General features: G+C 34.5%; 1 protein-coding gene across 2 annotated transcripts in view; it reads left to right on the plus strand.

Annotated features, from left to right (window-relative positions):
* The window catches only part of SEMA3A (semaphorin 3A), a 446,060-nt gene that overhangs the window by 247,173 nt on the left and 173,446 nt on the right, over positions 1-25,441 (plus strand). The window lies entirely within an intron of this gene.

Below are 25,441 nucleotides of genomic sequence, written 5' to 3' on the forward strand. Positions count from 1 at the left end.
TTTTCTTAGTTTTAGGCACTAAATGGTTAATCGTCATCATGAATATTCAGTTTGTTCAAATCTGACAATCAGATGCTTAACATAAGCAGTAGATCATGGTTTGCCAAGAGAATATAAACTGGAGGGAACAGACTAGTTTTTCCACAGTGTGTTATGATTGTACAAAAGACTGTGTATTTGGCTAATTGGTGTAAAGCTAAAGCCTTTGAAATATAATGTTATTTAATTCCATATGTACTTCAGTGAGAATTGAAGAGACATTGCTTTCTGGTTGTACAGCTAGTTGTGGGAACTTCTTTTAAAAAAGTATGAATTTAAGAAAGGAAAAAAGCTTTATCACATGGTTGCTAGTACTTTATTTGGTTACAGTTTAATGCATATGCTTGGTTTTTTAATGAGGACTTTAAAGAAAATATTTATTCTGTATTTGTTTAGATAGATTTTGTAGATAGATGTATCAAATAGTACTAACATAGATTGAAAATTATATATATATATATATATAACTTTTAATGGAAGAGAATGTTTATATAACTGAGATATTAGTAAAATGGGGTTGGAGATTAAAATATTTTACCTCAAGTACTTTTACTCCCTAAGGTGTTGCTTTTCTTATGATTCTCAGATTTCGGGAATTGGGGGTGGGGCAGTGGGAAGCTTCAATTATATTCTGTTTTTAGCCTATAATGTGAAAGAAAATCATTGAATCTGTCTGTGGAGATGTCTGTCTACTGCACATTGCTCTTATGCCAAAAACATATTCTTTAATTTTCACATGATGGGGAACATCTCTTTCTGAATGCCCTAGTGTGAATGAGGACCACAAATAGGAAAGAAAGATGTAATTTTCACACTTTGGATTAGAAAACTCAACACCTATTAAATGTGTTTATTTGGAATTAATACTTGCTAGATAAAATACATTGGGTTGAAAAAAAATTTATTTTTCATATAACAGTTTTCTAGTTATTAAAGTGGGAATGGATTTAAAACATTAACAAACAGAATTGCAATTGTACTTATCATGCAAGATTTTTAAAAATTATATAGCTTCTATTAAATATTTAATTAAATCTCTATTGTATCTCTAGTAACTGTCTAAATTATTTTTATAGTGTATGATATTATGGCATCTGTATTTTCCTCAGTTTTTGCTATTTTCATTCTTGGAGAGGATGCCATCAAATAGTATTTAGGTTGATGGTCGATTTTATCCAAGTTTATATGCCCTATGAGTAAGTTTCACATGCAACTTTACTTCTTGAAGATGCAAATGGCTATATGTATAATTTTAGAGTAACAAATTTGAAGCATGAAACACACTTTAAAAATCTACTAGATTTGGAGATATGTGTTTAAATGCTAAATAAATTGTAAAATAAGTAAGAATTGAGAATTATATATATTTTGCAAGAATTTTATTTCCATGATAATAGATTACTCTCCATTATAGAAGAGGTACCATTCCTTTCTATATACTAAACAGATAGCATTTAACTGGAATAGTCCTTTGATATGTGTACAGGCTTTAAACTTGTCTTGTGTATATTGACAATATGTATATATTGGACACTGGTCTTTATAAATTCCTTTTAGCAATGGCATCCATTAGAATTATTCTGCCTTTTTTTTTTTTAAATCAAGAACTGCCCCACACCTACATAACAATTCTATTGAAATACCTAGGGGTTGGCAATTTGGTAAAATAAACTGTGAAATGAACAACAAGAAGAAGAAAAGGAATAGCCTAAGCAATTTTTCTTCTGTCATTTTATTGGTCTGTCATTACCTTTTTGTCTCTACATGTTTTGCCAAAGCAAATGCCTGGTAGCCAATTGTTAGTACTTTGTTTCTAAACTATAATAAAGATTTTTTTTTTTTTTAGCTACTTCTTTTTCCTCCTTAATTAGATGTCAAACACGGTTAAAACATCCACTGCTTTGCCCTTAAAAATATTCCAGCATGATTCATGAAGAGTTAAATCCCTGCCAACCCTAATTTCCCATGGTCACTTGTTTTCAAAGATCCACCATTAACTCTCTCATTGCTCAGGTTGCTAAGACGAAGTTTCAGGCAATCACTGTGCTTACTTTCTACTTGTCATCTTGCCTAGTAGGAAATGAAAGAGATTTGATATGTTAAATGAGAAAGAAAAAGAAGAACAAGAAGGGAGGCTTTGTAGTGGATGTACATATATATCTAATAAGGTACCTCGTTACTTTCTAGGAAAAAGGGATTGAATAGATGTGTTCAGGACCATCTGGAGAAGTGATAATATTAGAAAAATGGGGTATGCTGGCTTTTCCTCTGAACCAATCTGATTTAGAATCCTTGTGGGGGAAGCAAATGTGAGAACTCTGTAAATCTCAGCAGTCACATACAAATTATCCTCAAGAAACATTCACTCAGAGATACTTTTGCCTTCCTTAAATATATGTAATATAGCTAAATGTTAAAATGTTTCTTTTTAAAATTGATGCATAGCTGTTTATTTCTCCTACAAAACTAGTCAAATTTCACTTTTCTCATGAAAAACCAGACTATCATATAATCTTCCTTTTGGAATGTGTGGCACAATGAAGACTTCAGAAAAACCTATGGAAATCACAAGGAAATAAATTAGGTTTGGGGTTTTAAACAAATGACAAATGTTCCATCACTCAATGTAATGAGCTTTTCCAGGACACTGTGTGCTTCAGTTTTAGTAGAAATCAAAGACACATGCTAGTCTGAATGTGATGGTGATCATGTGAATCCAAAGGTTAAATCAGTGCCTTTAACTTTACTTTCATAGGGAGGATTTAGTAAATAGCACTTAAATAAATGTTTTAAAGACCTTCTTTTCGTACTTTGTTAAGCTTTTCTTTCCCCTCAGAGTCGTTCAATTGTTATGACAATGAGATTATCAGCTAAATCAAAATTCTCACACATATCTTTCTGATAATAGAAGATAATATTTAATTAAAAATTATGAGATAAAATTTACAAAAGCTTTATTTCCCATTGCTCAGTACATTATGATCATTTCAAATTCCGTTGATATGAATAATGATTTACTAATTAAACTTGGCAACTTCTCAGAGATTTTTCTTTACTTCTACCAGAGCACACAGATATACGCAAACATATACATGTATATATATATGAATATATTAGTATATTTGAATGACAAAACTTTATGTTGATGTCTTATAGCTGAGAAAAAGTAATCTTGGCAGCCTACAGGTTGTGAAATTTACAAATGATCTACAACAAAATTGTTACTGGTTTACAATGATTTTCATATTTTAAATTATGTATGTATGTATGTATGTATTTATTTATTTTAGAGTGGGCGTGATCTTTTGGGTCCCATGAAAAGTTCTCATGAATAGCTCAAGTATTCACATGATTGTGTAGAATGGAATATGTCTTATAATCTCCTCACAGCTAAAAAGAAAAGTTTCTATGAAAGGTAGAGGAATATATATATATATATTCATACACACCCACACAGAGCAAAGAAGTTATAAATTCATTGCAGTATCTTTTTTCTACAGTCACTGCATATTTGACATCAGGTCTCTGACTTGCTGATTCTTATTTAACATGGTCTTTTCTTCTCAGATTCTGTTAACTTTAAAAATCATATTTTATTCTGAAATACTCAGTTAAAGCACACTGAAAACTAGAAATTTTTATTCACCTACTCAACAAAGATATTCTGGCAAAATAATGAAAAATAAAATAAAACAAGATGCAGTCACACATCTTGTGATCCAATCTTGGTCAGATCAAATGCGGGCTAGTGAAAGTCTCCAATTTGTGGCTTCTCTGATTAAAGCTGCCGACCAGATTGGCCTTTGAAATAATAATTTATACAGTGTAGACTTTAGCAAGCAGGGAAATAACTGAGACCACAAAACCATGCCATGTAAAATTCTAACCCACCAAATTTTGGTAATGATATTCAGTCACTACTAGCTTAAGGAAACCTGAATACTGAAGAGATAATTTTTCCAATTTCTAACTTGATGTTGTTATTCCTCTTCATATAAATTATTTCCAAGACTCTACTCCTGACAGTTATATAAAATACATGAATATTTAGACAATTAAATAGATGTATAGATCTGTGATAACTGATTTCTCTTTGTTTTCTTACTTTCAATTATCACATATAAATCAAACAACATAATTAACAAAACTGTTATGATTTTTGATGAATTTCATTTAAATTCTATATTCAAACATTAATGCAAATGAAAGATCTTTGAAGAATAAATTTAATTAAAATTAATTAATATGATTGTATATGTTCCTAGTAAGGAAATAAAAGTAAGCTTTTGGTTGCAGAGCATAATCTATTTATGCTTAGTGTGAATGTGTAATTGTACTGCAGATATGTACTTTAAGTAACTTACAAAATTATCATGAACTTAAGTCAGCAATAAGAAATTTTGTGGCTTATCTTCTTATTCCACTGTTTCTCATTTAAGCTTTAGTGACACACCTACATGTCACAGTTCAAAGGTCAAAATATCACACCTTACATGTTTTGGAGAATTCTATATCTAAAATCAGGACTACGCTAAACAGAATTTGTACTTCAATTGTTCTCAGACCTTCCAGAGAAGCCAGTACTAAAGGAAATTTTTAATCGGTCATTATCTAATAGCATTCATTTTCAAAATCGTGATATTATATCATGGAGAGTTACCTATTAATTGGTCAAGACATTGTACTTATCAAATCTTTCTGAAAAAAATTATGATAAAATGATTTGTTCGTGCAAAGTTATTGGTAAAGTCTCCAAAACTTATGACAGTATCTAAGTTTAGTGCGTGCAGTGAAAGCTTATTTTAAAAAGACCAGCAGCTGTAAACATAAATTAGAACAAGTGTGAGTCTTGGGAGAGATCTTACCCCTCATGACTTCTAAGGTGCTATTTAAAGGAATTATCATGATTTGCAGTTCTATGCTTCCACTAATAGGTGGCACTAGCAATTTGTGACAGCTCTTTCATTAGTTTAGAAATGGGCAGGCTGCTAGGATAAATATACACAGAGTAATGTGTGGAGGCCAAGTTTGGAAAAACTGGCATAAGAGTGAGGAGATGTAACATGCACAGAGGAGAAGCATTAGTTAAAATGCAGTTTGCTAAAGATTTTGATGTGCTCTGTGCATATATTTATTGGTACATTTGTACCCTAGAAAAGTAAATGGAAATAAATAAATAAATTTTTTTTTTTTGGCTTAAAGAAGACTTTACAAGTGAAATCGATCTATAAAATGTGAAACAAAATAGTGAGTGAAATAGTAGTACCAAACAATCAGAATGACAGAAGGACAGCTTCATGTGTCTATATGTATATTAAATATTTTATATATATTCCATATATACACTCATATCAGTTTTTTTAAGTCTGAATCATAAAATGTTCTTAACAGAAACAATGCAGCCTGCCTGAGGCACATTATTGCCATTGTAATTGGAGAGTAGCTAATTGAGGCGGTAAAATGTTTACTAAATCACATTCAGGATATTTTTTAAAGTGACTCCTTGCGATTTGTAGGTTGTTTTAAATTATTATCGTAATTAAACATGGGGAAGAATCAATAAATTTTATCTGACACAAATAAGTCTGAATGTCTCCAGTGACTATCTCCTTCTATTGCCAAGACATAAACATCAGTATAAATAGGAATTCACACACTATTCCCGAACAGTAACAAAGCTGGAGTCTGTCAAACCCAGGATAAGAAAATATACAATTTACATACACTTAAATTAGGGAATGAAGATAAGCAAAAATAAAATGCCGTTGATGAATATGAAGAATAATTGAATCTTAGTATTTTCCACAAGCTTAGGGTAAAACTTAAAGAGACCACAAATGTAGGGAATCTTGTCATCTCCAAAATGAGTCATTAAACCCGCGCTTCCAGGTTTCCTTTGCTTGGAGAGATATGACGTGGGAAACAATGTTGACCAAATCTCACAGTAACTCGCCCTGTTGCCAAAATCATAAACATGTCTTTTGATAAAATATAGCATCACCCACTGGAGTCTTCGTCAGCAAACTAAATGGAGCTTAGTACTATTGAATATGTCAAATGACTTCTTTAGTTTGTAAAATTACTTACAAGGATCATCTCTGTTGTGCCAGACGGTAAGGTTCTCAAAGGCAGAGCTATTCTTTGTCATTGTAGACTCTCAGTGGCTTGCCCAGTGACTAGTGGAGTGATTCTGTGCTTCATTTGACACACCTTGTGTTTTAACCATGAAATGCCTCTGTATAAGTGAGTACAAAAAGAATGCACGTGCTAATAAATCAGTTCACTGTATGTGAATTGTACATCATAATGTAGGGAAAGTAAGCTTAGTGCTAGACACTAGGGGAGGAGGCTCTCAGTTGAGGTACTTAGAAGCACCCAAGGGGTATGGGGCAGTGTGGTCTCCACAAACAGTACCTCCTGTGAACCAAGCCTGGTTCCGGACTGAAACACAAAGTATCTGGCTATCTTTACTTGCCTGCTAGTAAGACATGGAGAACATATAACAATACCCACATCTTGGAAGCTCCAAGGAACCAGGTTGAGGAATTGTGTCATGTCTTTAGAGGAACACCCTGATTTTTTTTTTTCATTGCCATGTCTTGATACACATGGCCAGAAAAGAAAGTGAGGGAGGCTATTTTAAAATCAGATAGTGGCTAAAGATAAAATGTTTCTCTGTCAGTCTCATTGTATCCAAATCTTTGTGTAGAACAAACCAGTTCTATCAAACAAAGTTGAGAGTATAGTCATTTAAAAAAATTGGAATTGACTACATTTCATTGTTCATGCTTTTGAAAGAATCCTGGCTTTGCTCTCCGACAGCTGGCTAAGATGCCTTCCTTTCTTCCTCTTAACTTTGACTCGACTAATTTTCTTAGCCCACTTATAGGTCTAGAATATACATCAGTTTATCGTGCTTGATGTTAAATTCTTATAAATATGTTGGTCTTGTGACAAAGTAGAAGTATCCACAGGAAAAGACAGAAGGACAACTACCAAGAGTGCTGTGTGTACAAATCAGAGCTATTAAGTGACATTAAAAAATAATTAAGGTCTCATCCCAGTCCTTAAGGAATATATTTGGGGAAAGTCAAAACAAGGGTGTTTATACCTGAGATCAAATCGAAACTAGACAAGTCCTTGGACATCTTCATCACATGTGTTAGAAACTTTATCTTCAAATTTGAAGTTTCAAGAGAATAAACTCGGCTCTGCTGTGATCATCCTTTAAGAATTAGTCTAAATGAACCTAGGTTTTCATCAGCTATGCAAATTTCAGTTATTTACAAATTCCATTATTATAATTAATACATATTTGTTATTTGTATTCTCTGTGTAAAACACACACGCACACAGACACACGCAAACACATATGGCATGCGATGATTTCTTTATGAATAAGCAGATTCTTGGGTACAGTGGATATAGTAGAACTTCTGAGGAAGGCAGTGTTGCATCTACCTAAAGACATCAGTGGACTTTGTAAAAATAGGGTACAAGGAAGGTGGACCTCGAAAGACAAGAAGAATGTGAGAAGGCAGAAGTAGAGAAAGTGGGAATTACCACTATTGAAAGCTGTTTCTTTGTGGTTTGTTTTTCCTTTCAGGAAGAAAATATATTTTTACATAGCTTATAAAATAGTATAGTTATGTAATTTTTCAGCATTCAAATGTGATACGGAAACAAATCTGTCCTTTAACAAGGGAACTTAAAGCTGCAGCGTATCAGGCTTGGAACATCACGGAGTTAATCTGCTGTTGTCTAGGTTTGACTGAGAATGAGATCAAGAGGGACAAGTGGTACATACTTGTAAGGACTTTTCCGCGGTGGTCGCAATCCGTCTCTTCTTTAGGATTTGTCTATAAAATACATTGACCAGGCTTCTTCCAAACCAATGGAAGAAAGAAAGGAAACTTGAGTTGATTATCCAGTGTAGAAAACACTGTAGGGATAGCTACCTGAGATTATAAAATATACCGGATTAGAAAGCAGTTTCCTTCTTCTTTCCCTCGCTATTTCCTTTTGTTTTCTGCTTTATTATTTCCTTAACCAATCTGCCAACAATTTGTGAAAAAAAGCAGTTGCTGTTTTTATAAATCATGTTTGTTTTTAATATGAAGATACCTAGTCACCTATATGATGCATATCAGGTATTGAAATGTCCCTTTAACGGTGTATTCCTGTTATGTACCATCTTTAACTGCAAAGTTATATACTGCATATATTTTAATTTGCTTAGCACTCCATTATCATTCTGGGTGTTTCTCTGGTTCACTTAGGTTTCCACAAACAGCCTAGCCAAATTTTAGGATATTTCATAATATATTAGGCAAAGTTGTTGTTTTGTGGTCACTTCTGGAAATTTGATCATAATAGTTTAATTGTACTTGCAGAATTATATATGGATGAAGAACTACATAAATCAGTGTGTTTATATGTAGTACATGTGTGATTCATAACAAATACAAGAAAAGTTGCAATGAAGTCATGATTTTAAACCACATTATGTTTAATTGTGAATTGTGGAAAGTGGAATGCTGAGAAATAGTGAGGAGAGGATCTCTCTCTCTGCTTGATGTCAGGTCTTGGGTAGTTCAGGATTGGCTATAATCTTCTGTCCTTTAATGTTGGACCTTCCCAGAACATCTTCTGCCGAGCAACACTGCTGGCTAGAGGAGTTCTCTGTCCTGTCTTAAGGCATCCCTACTCAAAGAAGCTGCCAACATGCCTCTTCCAGTGGCCCTTCCATTGAGCCTTCCTAGCATGTTGGCTCCAGGCCATAGTGTTGAGCGTCTTGCTTCCACTGGAATGCACACAGTGTTTCTACTCTCAAATCCTTCCACCTCCAGAGGGCAGGGTGTGAGCAGGACACAGATTCCCCCAATACAACAGACTTCCATCTTTCCAGATTTGAAATATGTAATCTTTTTTTAATTAACTCTGGTCACCCTCCTTCCCCATCCTCCATCCCTGTCTTTGCCCTAGAAATAGTCTTCATCCAGTACCTTCTTGTCTTATCCAAATAAATCTCATTCAAGCCTCTCCTTTTGAAACAAAATCCTGTTAAATCCCCCCTGGGAATATGGAAAAATTTCTAGGCCTCAAAAACTAAAAGCCCTTATGTCTCTCTCGGGAAGCGGTTTAGAACTTCGTATTTTTATCAGACGAATCTCCAGAAGAGCAGACAAAATGACAATTTCTTAATTAGGTAATCTTGCCGCTTTAAAGTTTCAGTCAGTTGCCCCCTTCTACATGCAGGTACCTAATGATCTAAATAGATATTTTGTCAGTACAGAGAGTGTGCTTCCAATTGCCTCAGCTTTACACATATAAAATAAGCTGATTAAAGGACAAAATAGCTTCCTTGACCCTTGAGATGTAAAAATGTTGCCCAAGTGATGACCCAAAAGCAGAAAGCTCACCCAACCAGAAATTCTGTGCCAGTGTCACCCAGGGAGCTCTTCCCCATCTGCCCACGCCCCTGCCTACTTCGCCAGACACTACAAGCTCTGGGGAGGGGCTGAGCCAGCAGGGTCTTTGGCATTTATGTCTTCCCTGTGTCAGAGGCTACAGAGTATCTACACCTGGATCTCTCCCGGGGAACTCCAACCCAGCTTGCTCAAAACTGTGGCCACTGAGCTTTCTACAAATGTATTCATCCTCTTCATTCCCAGTTTCAGAGAATGTTGTCATTTTGTCCCAGTTGTCCAGACCAGAAGCATCTTCACCTATTCCCTCGCTGGCCCGCCCCATATCTAACTAAGATGTCTTGTGGATTCTATCTCTTGCGTCACTCAAATTTGCCCTGTTCTCTCTTCCAGGTTAAGTCAGGTCCTTATCATTACTTGCCCTACTAGGACAACAGCCACCTTTAATTACTGCCTCTTCTTTCCATCATTACTGGCTACAATTCTTTCTGAAATTCAAATCTAATTATGCCTTTCCTTTGTTTTAAAATTTTACTGATTCAAGTCCAAATTCCTCAGCTTGACCTAAAAGAATGATTAACTTAAAGGAGTCTAGGGCATAGAGGGAACTAATTGGAGGTCTTGGAGTTGTTCACTTATGAGGAAATTAATCCCTGCATAGGATCATGATAATGAAAATGAGAGAGGAAGGCTGAAGATGAGACATATTGAATGTAAAGAAATATTAGATTTGGTAAATGACTGTGTGTGAGGAGGATCTGGAGAATTCAAGAACAATGTTTTTAAATTCTGCAACTAGAAGTATGATACAACAATTGGTAGTAACTGGAAAGTGAAACTCTCCACATTGCAGCCCGAACCATGCCCCCACCTGGTACAACTTTTCCATGTCACATTTGTGAACTTTCCTTTCTGGGTGCACATCTTCCCAGCCTTAGTTGTTTACTGATGCTATTCTCGCCAATAAACATTGACTTGAGTATCTCCTTTCACAAGGCTTTTGAAGAGGTGAAGAAGTATAAAATAGCAATGGCAACTATCTTGAAGAAACTGAGCCACTTGTAAGGGGGGAAGACCCAGAGTGTTGGCTTTTTAATATCATACTCTTCTTTATCTGTTTTCAAGATTTTTTTTTTTTTTTAGAGTAATCTGTACCTCCAACATGGGGCTAAACTTACAAACCCGAGATCGAGTCACATGCTCTACCGACTAAGCCAGCCAGGCATTTTCTATTCTCAACAAGTACAGAGTCTTGCACATGATAGGACCTCATTAAATTCCTGAAGTGGTTGAAAGAATAAATGAGGAGGTGATAGATAATCATTCCAGGTGAGAGGGCTGAGGAGCAGAGATGAGACCATATATACAATAGATCTGAGACTAAGACATAGCCCCTTATAGGAAGTGAAATATTTGATTGGAGGAAAGTCATTTATGGTTGCAGACGTAGTTTAAGCATGAACGAATGGTAGAAAATTTTGAAACAGGTGAGAAAATGCGAATTTCAGACTTGAACAGTAGATGATGAAACCTTTTAAAGTTTGTAAATGAGTGGTATGTGCAAAGACATGCTTTAGGAATCCAGAAACCTGGTAGCTGGCCTTCAGTTCTGAGTTAATGAGGCATCAGCTGAGATGCTGAAGCAAGATTCTGAAACAAATGGCTACAGTTCAGATTGGGCCTCATATAATGACCTTGTTCTCCTGGGGTACAGAGGCTCCATATGTAGGCATGTAGCTCTGCCTTATCTACGTAAAGCAATACATTTTCACACGCCCAGAAAAATGCAAGCTGTATTTAAGAAAAACTGCAGATATTTGTGCTTTCATGTAAAATTTTCAGGTCCAAGAATCTAGCATCATTTAGGATATAGCCATCCACCTAAAATATTCTATTACATATTAATTCCTTTCAATTGTCTTAGATTTATGGCAGACACACATTTAGGACTTCTGAGGAGGTACTGTGCACATATCTTGCTCTGTCACAAAGTCACTATTTGGGCAAAGCAAGATATCAACGGTGACCCTTTTGTTTTTAGGTTACTATATTATGTGGGCTCATCCTTCTTTAATAGATTTTTTTTTTTCCTCCTGGACTGGTGTACGGGGATTCACTCCTTTGCACTTGATTCTAACTAGACAGAATTGGAAGCTGTGCTCAAACAAAGCAACCACTCCTAAGACTCCAATTCCCTGTTAGGCTCTCACACCCTGGCCCAGAGCCATGGAGTTTCTTGCTTTCACTGCATGTTCTTCATGTTCAATAGAGTCTCAGCCTTCTTTTGCTTCCCGAGGTGCCTATTCAGAACAGAATTAAGGTTCCCTTGGCACATTCTAACAGAGCACACATCCTCTCTCTATCATTCAACCTCCTAATCCAGACAGCTTCTTGAGAGACATTTCTAGCAAAGTGGGACCAAGTGACTAGAAAAAAGTTTTCCTTGCATGCCTGAAATCACTTAGCAAGGCAGAGTAGAGTCAGTGTCTGTTTTGTTCAGTGTTGTTTCGTCAGAAATAAGATTAATATTTGTCTCATCGGCATTGCTCTTTAGCTGTCAAATTAGAGAAAACTGTCTACCCTCTGACAGTACTTCTGTCCACAGCTTTATAAATATTAGCACATTCATTTTGAAAGAATCTGTTTTGACTATTTTAGGCAGATGCCATATAAGGAAGTGAAATTAGTGATACCGTGTTAATTTGTTTCTTCAGTACAGATCTCGGTCTCTAAGATTGAGGCGTACCACATGTAACACAAACCATGGACCTCATTCACCCAAATGGATTCTCCATTGTACATATTATACCATCTTTTTTAAACAATTGACTTTTCTTAGAGAAACTAAAGATAGAGATAATAGCCAAATGTCTCCTGTATGCCCCACCTGAACAGCCAGATTTACTGTCTTTTCATGTTTCCAAGAGAATAAAATTTCACATTCTTGGAAAGTGCAAAGTGAATTCCAACATTCCATTCTTGGAATGTGCAAAATAAATATATTCGATGATATATATTATCTTTATTTAGTGTTATTGAATAGGAAGTCATGCTGTGTTTACAGTGTTCAAACCCTTGTTTGTTGGCCTATTGAAAATTAGTGGCTTTTTCTAATTTAGCTATGAGAACAAAGATTTCACAAGGGCTAGAGGAATCTTAGCATAGTGAAGAAAGCATTGACTTAACTCTGGCATTTTTTTAGGTGTTAGGATATGGGCATGTTATTAACTTTATTAGCCTCGGGTTGCTCTTCCCTAAAGTGGGAGAATAGCTACTTTATGGTAGCTGGTAGCTGGTATGGGGATAATAACAATACATTGTAAGATGCCCAATCACGGCTTGGTATGTACAAGACTCTGGATCACCATGTTTTGCTCTTTCATGTGGGTATGCATGCACATATTCTCTAACTGCTACTTATTTTGTGAGTTCGATTGATAATAATAATATAAGGAAAATCAGAATTGTTGTATTCGTAGTGCACTTATTTCAAAGACTTGTAAAATAATAGTCTGACTGTTAAAAAACATGAAGTTTGTCAATTTCAGCTGGTCAGGGAACATTTGAGGAGGCTTTGTCAAAGGCTGGCATTGAAAGTAAATAACTGATGAAAAAACAATTGAGTCTAACATTAGGCCTTTCGGTCCTGCATGGGTGAAGCTAGAAGTCTTGATGTTGAGCTATTGCTTGACCAAGCTTCAAGTGTAACTTCAACGGAATCTGTCTTAGTGTATGCGTAAAGCTAGTGGTGAGGCTGAAGGCAGGTCTCTGGCTATAAATACTTACTAAGGCAGGCTGAGCAAGGAAGCACCTGTTTCTTAAGGAAAGGGTTGCCTGTATCTCAGAGACTAAAAGTTCCAATTCATGTTTGCAACATGAACCTAAGTCAGTCATTTAATATTCAGTAAAAATAAGCAGGAAATGACTGGTTTTATTTGCTCCTGTACTTACAGCATATCCTCTTAAATGGTGTAATGGTTGCCTTGAATATTATTTTGTTATGACTTAGTCCATGAAGACACAACATCCTTCATGACAACTTAAAGAATATTGAATTCACATAGGAATTAACACAATATTTCTACATAATATGTCCCTGAGTCTGAATGAAACACTGTAGATATAAAGTCTGGGGCTTTTGGACCAATTCTATAACCACCTGTGATTGCAAATAACCCATTTGCAGGAAAGGGGATATTCAGTCATCAAAAAATAAACTTGCTGTCTGAAGCCAGTAAATAGAATGAAGAACATGTCGAGAGTAACTTAAAGGGGCTTTTGTCTAACAGAAGACACTTGGAAGCCAGACTAGGAAAGCTAGACGTCCTTAAGAAGGGAGGTGACACTAACCACATTCAGCTTTTAAAGGATTTTTCTGGAAGGCAGAATTCCTTCAGAAAACACTTTATGCACCAGCATGAATAAATTTCTGTGGTACTCTAGACAAAGATGAATTTTATTTCATTGTGGCTTTCGCCATATTACAATGCTCATAAACTATTTTACCTTATGCCAGACATGTGGAAGCAATCAGTATATGTAAATGATATGTGAAGGTGAGGTATAGTCTTAACTTAAAAACTTAGACTGTCTGTGGTTATAAATTATAACCACATCACAAAGAGCAACTTGCCTTTTAATAGTAACTTAAATGTAAAAATAATCAGTGATGAATTCTAAGTGTTCTCTTAGTAAGGTATAATAAATGTGAAATACAGTGCTACTTTGTGCTGTTATATTATTTCTAGGACAGGATATTCAAAGGCAAATATTTTTTACCTTAAGTAATTGTTACTATGTAAGTAGCTGTAGTAAGACATAATTATGTCAGTCTGTCTCTGAGAAACTTTTGCCTAGAGTTGCATTTTATATATTTATTTTTTACTTATATAATTGACATACAACATTAACTGGTTTCAGGTGTATGATATAATGATTCAGTGTTTGTGTATATTGCAAAATGATCACCAGAATAAGTCTAGTTAACATCTGTCACCATACATAGGTACAGAATTTTTTTTTTTTTCTTGTGAGGAGAACTTTTAAGATCAACCCTCAGCAACTTTCAGAACTTTCCATTTTCTTAACTGTTGTTACCATGTGTAGATTACAGTTGGCCAGTTATTCTTTATTAAAATAAATGCCTTCCCTCTTTTCGATGAGCATGATATCAATGTGTTTTTTGCCTAGAATGTATTATTACTTGTATACATATGTGTGTATGTATATATGTGTACATATGCTTCATAACATTTCATAAATTTTGAACATATGAAACTGAATCAAATCTCCTTGACAAAGAAATAGATATGATAAAAATAAATATTTACATTTCTTTAAATTCAAAATAATAAAACTCCTAGTCTCAATATGATGATGCTATGCCTCTTTTAAAATATTTCTATCATTTGCTATACATAAAGCCACATATGAAAATAACACAGATTCAAAGTAGTGTTGCTAGACACACACACACACACACACAAACACACACATGCACACACACACAAATTGGTGGTAGGAAAGAAAATAAGGCAAAATGAAATAAAACAAAGATCAATATTGAAGCATTTTCTTATTATTTTTGCAATGAAAAAAAAAGTACAAGGTCATATTTTGTTACATTGAAATCAGGCCTTTTTTATTCCCAATTTGCTCATAATAAAACAAACAAAAAATAAAACAAACAAAAGTCCACTCATTCTCAGATATTTACCTGAGGAAACCAAGAAACAAATCATTACACTAAGTATCTAAATACAATTAAGCAATGTTTAGAACAGAGAAAGTCTCCACACCTTGACTCATCATGCCACCCTTCATTCAATAGGCATGTCCTGGGCCAGGGCCTATGAAAAACTAGGACAGAGATAAAGAACGGTTCCTGTGCAGAACTATCTTACCCTCCCTTATCAATCCAGACTAATTAGGGTTTAGCATACCATTGGGCTAATTTTTTTTTAATATAAAGTTTTCACAAATAAAATTCGTTCTCCAGCATGCTCTGCAAATGCTAGTTGCCATTTAGAGTTAATTGCATATAGCAACAGAAGATTGTAAGGAGAGAGAGAATTACTGGGAATGGAGGAACTAAGCAGAGAATCCCTGACTTAGTGCTGGATGTGAAGAGTGTTGGAAGAGAGACAGATCTTTCCACTTGGTGTGTGTGTGTGTGTGTGTGTGTGTGTGTGTGTGTGTGTATGGTGTTGTTGTTGTTGTTGTTGTTGTTGTTGTTGTTGCGGTTTGGCTCAGTGTAACTCTGATTTGTCCTGGTGTACATTTCCATATTATTGTGCTCTTGCTTCTTTAAATATTATCTCTTTCTCATCAGGGATGTTCTTTAAAAACTTTTAAATTCATTTCAAATGAACAAAAAGTTAATAAGTATAACTATACACTGACCACTGTAATAATTACTAGGAATAGAAAAGCATATAAGATTACTCCCTTTTCTTAAAAACATCACAACACAGTGTTTGACAAATTATAGTACCCAATGATAAGGCAGTTTCATCCATCATTTATATATAAAACAAATGCTATGATGTTTAGAGGTGACAGTGGTTTGTTAATCATGCTATGGTATGCTATTGAGAATGAGGAAAGTATGTTTTACAGGGAGGAAGAATTAAACTGGATTAAAAGAGTATGGAAAATTTTGCAAGGAAGAGCAGGGAAGGCCTTTCTGGTAGAAACACAGCCTGGACACATGGGACATTGATGTGTACAACTTATTTATGAAACAGTGAAATTAATTTAATCTTATATGGAAAGGATGGCACATAGTGAGGCCATGAAAGCCAATTCAGAAAATCTAAAAATGTCAGTGATCGATAACTGTCTATAATATTTGATCATTACTATAATATCTACTAATATAATACCCAGTGAAGTACACTGTCTTTATGGGATATGTACAGATAAAGATGGCATTCATTCTGCCCCCAAGGAGCTCATATTTAGTGGAGAAGGTAAGCAAGTATGTCAAAACACACATTATGGAGCAAATGTGTGAAGAGTAATGTATCCCAACAAAGAACGGTGAGAATTCAGAAAAGCAAAATATCACAGAGAAGCAAGGGATCAGGAAATTCTTTTTGTGAGAAGAAACACTTGAGATGGGCATCAGAGAGCCTTTTGGCATGCATGGAAGAGAGAGGAAGAATGGAGAACATTCTAGGTAATGGAAATAAATAACAAAAGGAGAGAAAGTGTCAAGAACATTTCATGAAATATTTAACCATTTTAGTTTTCCCAGATATATTTAAGAAAATCATTTGAGATAAGTTCAGGTACTAATTGATAACCATGAGCAATTAACTTGACTTCTGTAAGCATACAATGCATGCCACAAAAGAGGTGTTCGATAACTGTCTGTTCTATCTTTTATCCTTCAGTTTCCAATGAAAATGATTAAATAACTCATAAAAATTGTCATCATCATTAATTTTAACTGATGTATTCGAGTGCATTCTAGGTGCATGGCACTGAGCCCAGAACCACACTCTAGTTGGAACTGGTAGAACATTGTAGTTAAGAGTATGGTTTTAGTAATCAGATTTGAACTCAAATCTGACACATTGCATGTGTGATCTTGGACAATATGCCTCACTAAAACTCAGTGATTATTTATAAGATGGGGATACTAAAAGATCTACCCTTTTAGATGGTTGTGTAGATTACATGAGGCTTGGGAGGTACCTTTTTAAAAATGTATCGTGGGGGAGGGGAGCCTGGGTGGTTCAGTCTGTTAAGCATGGGACTCTCGGTTTTGGCTCAAGTCATGATCTCAGGGTCCTGAGATGGAACCCTGTGTCAGGTGGCCTGCACTCAGCTCAGAGTCTGCTTGAGATTCTTTCCTCCTCGCCCCCATCTCCCCACCTGCTCCAACCCCCACTCATGAGCTCTCTCTCTCTTTCTCAAATATCAATCAATCAATCAATCAATCATGGGTGATACACATGGAACACTAAGCAAAGTGGTTGGCATGGTGAGTGTCTAGTAAGTATTAGACATTAACAGAAAATGTAAGGATGGCTCACAGTATGAGATATCAGGTCAAGTGGTGAAAGTTCAGAATAGATAATAGGTGTAATAGAAAAGCAAAAGAGGTATTCTTCCTGAAGGAGTGAGATAAGAGCTGAGGATAGAAGGAAGGGTACAAGAGAGATAAGTCAAGAGTTGAGATAATGGTGGGAGCAATTAAGTAAATACATAAGCTATATTTTGAGGGAAAAAGACAGTTTGTTTGACTGCCTTTTCTCTCTGTTGTGTTAACCATGGGGTTGAATAAATCTTTTCAGTCAATGTGGCTCCACTTGACGATGTAGATATACTAATTATTGTGTCTGACTTTCTATTATTCTCCCTCTCTTCTGAGAAGATTGATAATCAGTGACTGGGCCAAGATGTATAAAACAAGAGAGAGTTGAAAGAGCAAAGTGACTGATATTCCAGTAGTTATAACTAACAATAGAGTTGTCACTGTGATCTACCCAGATGTTTATCAAGATTAACTTAAGGGGATAGGAGTGAATCAAATCAGAAGAGTGGAATCTAAAAGAGGAAATAAATGCTGAGGCAGGATTGGGCAAGAGGAAACTTTACTTAAAAATATACTGGTTCACACTTTAGTTGTTCGTATATCTATCATTCATTTGAGACGGAAAACTCTAACTTACAAAATTATTTAAATTTATAAATGATATTGAGTTGTTATTTAACAATAGTAACTAAATGGGATGTTTTCTGAATATACTTTATGAAAAGTGAACATAATAGATACCATACAATGGAATGCATAAAAATTATCATTACCAAATGATTACATGCTCCCATAATCTCATTATATTTCATTTGTTGTTGAAATTGTACCTAGCAATATGTAGTTCCTTTTAGCTCAGGACAAAAACAGAAAGAAATTTTTACCTTATGTGACAATTATGGACAGATGCTATAGGTAAAAGACTAAGATATGATATCATAAACATTTAGAAGAATAAAATACATGGTCTACCAAGGGTATCCAAACACAGGGAACCTAAACGTAGGTAGTTTATTATAATGTGCCTTTTGATACGTCATGGATCAAAACATGCTTTATGAAGCATAACGGCCACATACAGTAAAGTCTCTGTGTTTTATCCCTCTATTTCTCTCATCTGATATCACAATTCTAAAGGCATTCCATTGGATTATAGCTCTATTCTTTTAACTATTTTCACTTGAATGACTCATACAGAAGAATAAGCTTTATTTGAATGAACTTGCTTCATCATGTCCTTTTAACTTTTTGAAGTAACATTTTCCTAACTTTTTTCCTGGGTATACCTAATCATAAGAGTCCATTCCAAAAATTTTTTCAAGAAATTTGATAGCACCACTGAAGTGTCCCGTTTTATGGCTCAAGCCTAGATATTATTACACAACAATGAAAGAAGGCTTAGATGGTGCCTTTTTTTTTTTTTTAATTTCCAGAGCCAGTTTTCTTCACTGCTGAAATTGAGCATTGCATCCTCTAAAATTAATGCATTCTACTAGGAAAGATGGCTTCAGACTGAATTTTCTGAATTATTAACTAAAGTTAATCAGTCATTGCTTTCGGTTCACAAACTAACATTGTCAGAGGAGATAGGAAATGTGAGCGAATGTGGAATACTAGGAATTGATTGCTCTGTCAGATTTGAAAATTCTGTGAAACACTTAAATACGCAAACATTCTGAAACACTACTCTTGAGTCTTAGATGCTAAGCATAGGAAGATCGCTCAGTTGGTTTACAAATACTGATTTTTCTATTGTCCTTGGTGAAATGTATTCATTTTTAAGCCACTGTCCAGACTCTTATGGGCATGAATCTGACACCCTAGTGGTTTGCCCTGCCATCTTTCATAAATAAATACTCTCATACATCTTAGAAGATAATAGATATGGGTTTTTTTTTTTTTCTTTTTGATAGGTATACATCAAACTCATGGCATGTTTTCCATTAAATGCAGGAAGAGAGAACCATTTGTGGTAGAAATCCCAATAGAAAACATATTTACACCCCTCTGATCTCTATTCCAGTCTGGATAATAATTTTTTGTCTTGGCTGCTCCTTTTTTCAAATTTCTTACCAGTCACACTAATTGGGACCTTTATTTAAATTGCTTCAGCAATTTATAACATACCACAGAATAACCTCTTAATCTGCACTTTGTACCAAGATTTGTATCTACTGAAATTTAAGCACTGCATCCTAAATAATTTATAAATTCAAGGAAATAAGATATTGCATATAGTAAAAAGGGAGCAACTAAGTAGAAAGAATTATTCTTAGGAAAAAATATTGAGAGTTTTAATCAGAATTCCATATTTAGGCTGTCACAGATTTACCATTTCCCATGCCAAATCAAGTGATAGGAGTGCTGTGAAAATTTAATGCGTGTTAGTATTGGTGAATCACTGTGACCATAAATAAAAACTGCTATAAAACTTCAGAGCATTCTTTAGTGGGGCAGGCAAGGTTCACATGGAGCCTGTTCCTTTGCCTACTTCCAGACATGTAAGATTCATATATCAAGCTTTCAACAGTACATGCATCCACCTGATAAAATGTTTATCTGATTGCTTTATTCAAAATAATAGATATAATAATATAGAGGGAAAAACTAAAAAGACTGTTCTGGGTTTCCAAGCAAAGCATTTGCTGGCTATCATTTTAAGAACCAAAACCATTTATCTGTTTATTTCATGTTCTGCCCTTAAGTCATCCCGATGAGTCCAAAAGAAGGGAATAGAATTTGTTCTCAAGAAAATTCCAGTTTTCAAGCCTAGACTCAGGGTCCCAAATAAACCGAATGCTGATGACTAAACTTGCCCTTGCACCTCTCAGTGGTGAACCCTCATGATTCAAAAACAAGGGAAAGCAGATACTAGGGATAACCATCTGACAGAGGTAGAACAGTTAGGTGCTGGCTTCCTATTCCTTTTTACTGAGGATGATTGATATTCCCCAATGTTGATGAATACCGATGTTTGAATAAGGTTAGCAATAAAACAATTGCTTTTAAAGTTACATTTAAAAACCTCTGTGTTTCTATTACAGTAAATGATGGAGATGATTTTAAAAAAATCAACAATCACGTGTAATGAATATTTATTATTAGCCAGAAATAGTGCTAAGATTTTTCTATAAACTGTCTCATGTAATTATTACAACCATTCTAGGCAGTAGACAGTTCCCATCCTTTTATGGATGAAGAAACCAAAGCCCAAAGTAGAACAAGTCAGAGAAGTTGTAAGGAAGAAGAAGTTTTAGAATTATTTTTTTTAATTGTCGTAAGAACATTAAACATGAAATCTATCCTCTTAATAAACTTTTAAACGTACATTACTGTTGACTATAGATGCAATGTTGTACACTAGATGTCTACAGTTTATTCATCTTGCTTAACCGAAACATTATGCTTGATGATTACTAACCTCCCAAACCCCACCCCACCCCCAACTCTTGGTAACCACCATCCCACTCTCTGATTCTATGAATTTGTCAATTCTAGATACCTCACATAAGTGAAGTCGTCACTTTTAATCACTGCTCTCCATTGAGAAAGATCTGATTCTAAGTGATTAGAAGAAATCACTGTCTAAAGGCTGCAACTGTGCAATTGTATATACTCATTACAGGGGAAAATGGCTTTAAAAATTAATTACAGATCACAGAGTTCTAAAATTCTTGATGTAATTATTGCTATGGGGTTTGAGATGCTAAACATCAGAGACTGTAGCATTTCCAAGAATTAAAACAGAGATTGTTTATCTATTCCTAACTTAAGACTCATACTACTAACTAAAATCTTCGGGAAAATTTTTTTTTTCTCTAAGCATATGGGCCACATAAAAAAAATGAACAATTAGGCCTACAAGATTAATTCTAATTTTAGATCTTTATTTATTTTATATCCTTACTTAGAAAATGTCATGGTTTTCCATAAAATCTTTCACTGGTTTTTGAAGTGAATCAGTATGTGTAGTTTTCCAGCAATGCATGGCTAATCATATGGCATTATGTAATTACGTAATGAAGTTTACTGGAATAAAAAAGTAATATATAAAAAGTAATTTTTACAAAAGCAAACTGTTTTAGTCTGTTTTGTCGATGCTGAAGATGTTTGAGCATACAAACCATTATTATAGACATTTAGAAAATTTTATGCAACACTCAAGTGAAACTTCTGTAATATGGCTGGTTGAGGCTGAAATAATGCAAAACCTCTGTGTTCCACAGGATTTACTCTCTAAACCATAAATCCCTTCCTAACATCCAAACACTACCCTAGTCTCACTGGCAAATTGGACCTGGTTCCCATAAAGGTTCATAAGTTCTGGCAAACTTTTTGACAAATGAATGAAATCAGAGACTAGGGTCGATTGTCACATTCTATTGCAGATGCTTTATTGGAGGCATTACTTCACGGCATAAATGAAATGCACAGTCTTTATGAAATGTTAAGAGGCTCATCAATCTTTCAAGAAGAAAGAGAAAAACTGTGTTTAGATAATGTGGCCGCTCTAATTTTACAGTAAGTGATGAGTTCTTCTGTTCAGGGATAAGGACAGTTTGGCAACTATGAACGTCACAGGTTATATTTTTAGCTTTTAATTCAGCTCTTTCACTTAAAAAATGTTTTGAAAGGTGCCCAGATGAACAATTGGAATACTTAATTGTACTTGCCTTGACTGTCACAAACTTATAAATAATTAGTAAAGGAACCAATTATGCATTATCTCATATTTCTGGACCTTAGGATTTGATTAACATTTCACATTCCTGCTTGTGAATTTTACATACATATATTTCTTTGCAGACTGGGTCTCTCCCATTGGGTGTACCAACTTCAGTTCATATGTAACTTGACTTCCAGTCAGCTTGAGTTCATCAGGTCCTCCTCTCAGATTCCTTCTTTTGTCCACTACCACTCGGTGTATGGCACCGTCATCTATGCAGCTTAGTAGAGAACTTGTCATGCTGGGTCTCTCCATTATATTAGATGTATTTGAACCCATCTTCCTAATAAATAAATAGCATTTTTATAAGTATTTTTAAAAATAATTTAGATGGTTCAGTGGAAGGCTCTTACTGTTTGTTGTTGTTGTTGTTGTTGTAATTAGTAATGAAACCCGAAAACAAGATATGACAAAAATAGCCTAAATATCTTAAACAGAGAGAAACTGAGGATGTGGGTAATAACTAAGATGTTAAATAATAACCATACTTTTGCTTCAAAGAATAATTGCTTGTCACTATACTTTGCCTTTGAACTATAGCCATAAAAGTGTTGGAAGAAACAAAAGCTTATCCTTTACTTTGTGATAGGGACACAAAAGAACTCAGAATTTAGTCATTAAATCGATATTTTTCCCAAAGTCTTCCAGGTACATATATCAGGAATGTGTATCTCAGCTTAAGAGACTTATACTTTCTCAGGTAAATAAACTCACGTTTCTTTCTATAACTTAGAAACTTTCCAAAACAAAAATAAAAAAGATTCAGTCAGGGGTCAGGAAATTACAGCCTGTGAGATAAACAGCCTACTGCCTGTTTTTGTATAGCTTGCAAGCTAGGAAGAGTTTGTATATTTAAAACATGGGAAACAAAGTCAAAACAAGAATAATGGTTGTAATGTAAAATTATATGAAGTTCAAACTTCGATCTATAAAAATGAAGTTTTGAGTTTTGTCAATCAAAAATATTGTGGAAATGTGTTGTTCTCTCTTGTTCTAGAAGTACCCACACAAAATCCTCAATGTTGCCTCTTGGTCAGCAGTGCCAAAGACATTTACTATACGACCCTTGACAGCAAAAGATTTCTGATCAGTGAACTCAGTGAGACTTGGAAATGACCAAGCTATTTATTTTTTGCCTTTTAGGGGTCAGTAGTCAATTCGATCCCAATGACTGACTGTGTGGGGATGTACAAAATGAATGTATTGGTTCGTTGACTCACAAAATATATACAAATTCTCCTGCAAAACTTAAAAAAGAGTGTATTTGAGATTTGAGAAAGTATAGTGAAATCTTGCTTTTGATCATTTAGCTTTCTTCCTCTACAACTGAACTTTAAAGTTAACAGCTGCCTTTCTCTTTTTGACTGTTTGAAGCAACTTAATATAGCTTATATTGTTATCCTCTTGGTACAGCAAATGGAGAAAACTCAAAATAATTATGCTCCCATGTAAGCAGAATAAAATATAATATTTAGTAAATATATATATATATATATATATATGTATTAAAGTATTTAGCATTAAAATCATTTGGTTCTCTCTTAATGAGATACTTTTTTCTTATATAAATTGTTCATTTAAAGTGTAAGAATTCTCTTTTCTTCATTAATAGTTTTGTTTATTTTTTGTTCCATTTTATTTTTTTACAGGTAACTACTACTTAGCTGGTCAAGATGTTATTTATCTAGACTTACATGATAAAGCAATAAAAAAACAATGGAAAGGAATGCCAAAATCAGTATGAAATTAATTGGCCATATTATGTTAAATTGATAATTTTCTGTTACTATTTTGAAAAGAATGAATTTTTCTAGTGACTTTGTCTATTTGAATGTAGAACACTCTCTAGTCTTTGTCAGGGCAAAGGTGTTAATTTACATATTTACATCCAATTTACATACATAAAAAAGCTTGACTTACTTTAAGGTAGTATAAATCAGTGAGTAAGTGCAAATCTTCCATTCTCCAACCCAAACAAGGAAATACAATTCATGTTTCATTAAACTAACAGCAGAAAGCAACCTTTTCCCTTCGTGTGATGTCACATTTTCACACTGATGGTCACAACTTGAAACTGAACTCTATGCTCATTTTTGTTGAAAAATTTGTATTGTTTCAGAATAGGTGGTATGTGTTGATTTTGTACCCTAATTGAAATAACTATTCAGGAGACTGGAGCACCATTCTTTATAATTCAGTGTGATAGTGTATTCCATCACCCAGCAGCTCAATTTCTTTCTTCTACCATCTGTTCTTTCTTTCTTTCCTCTCTGCCAAAAATCGATAGAACTCAATGAGCAAAATTGAGCTGTTCTGTAACCCAACCATATTGGGATTATTTTGTTCACAATACATTGACCTAGTTCTTACACTGGTCCAGTTTAATTAGGTAAGCCCTCTGTTTATAAAAATGCACATTTACTAAACTGTAAACATTAAATGAGTGTTATAAAAGCAGCCAAAATGTTATTGTTTCAACAGTCAAGATTTTAAGATGGCAACACTTGGCAAACATTAAGCCACACACTGTCTGTTTTCAGCTTGGAAATCTCTTTATGCAGCAAGAGCTTTTCATGGGAATCAATTGTACACATCCAAGGAGATTGGATAATTAAATTTTTAAATGCAAGGAAGTCTGAAAATATTATCAGAGATTTTACATATATATGTATGTCTCTAAAGGCAAGTCTATCACAATATTCACAAAATCCTAGAATAATTTTCAGTTGCTCTGTTCCATTTGAAAACTCTATATAAAGTTTTTTGCACAATATCAAATCTATCTCATGTGATAGTCACAAATATAAAGACAACAAATAGAAAAAAAATGTAATGGCATTTTCTAACAATCCAAAATCATCACAGTGTTTGCTTTTGTGCAGCCTTATTAGCATAAAAACAGCATAGCAAAAACCCTGATAAATTCCATTTAAAAATTCACCACAATGTTTAGCACCTGAAGAAATTACAGTAGTTACACTGTATCTACCCTTTAATTTTGTGTACTTCTTATATTACAAAAAGTCACTTTCATTTTTTAAATGAAATGATAGGCTTTTATAATTAGGAAGATGGGCAAAACATAAAACGATGCATATATAAAAATGCTTTATCATCACAAGAGAGTGAGTCATTGTAACTTGCAGTACCAAGATGCGCTCGCCTTCCATAACTTATGTCAAGGCTGTGCTAACAAAGCTGTTT

The sequence above is a fragment of the Ursus americanus genome, chromosome 3 (assembly GCF_024610735.1).
Source record: "Ursus americanus isolate L20-20 chromosome 3, mUrsAme1.1.p, whole genome shotgun sequence".
In the NCBI taxonomy this organism is placed as follows: Eukaryota; Metazoa; Chordata; class Mammalia; order Carnivora; family Ursidae; genus Ursus; species Ursus americanus.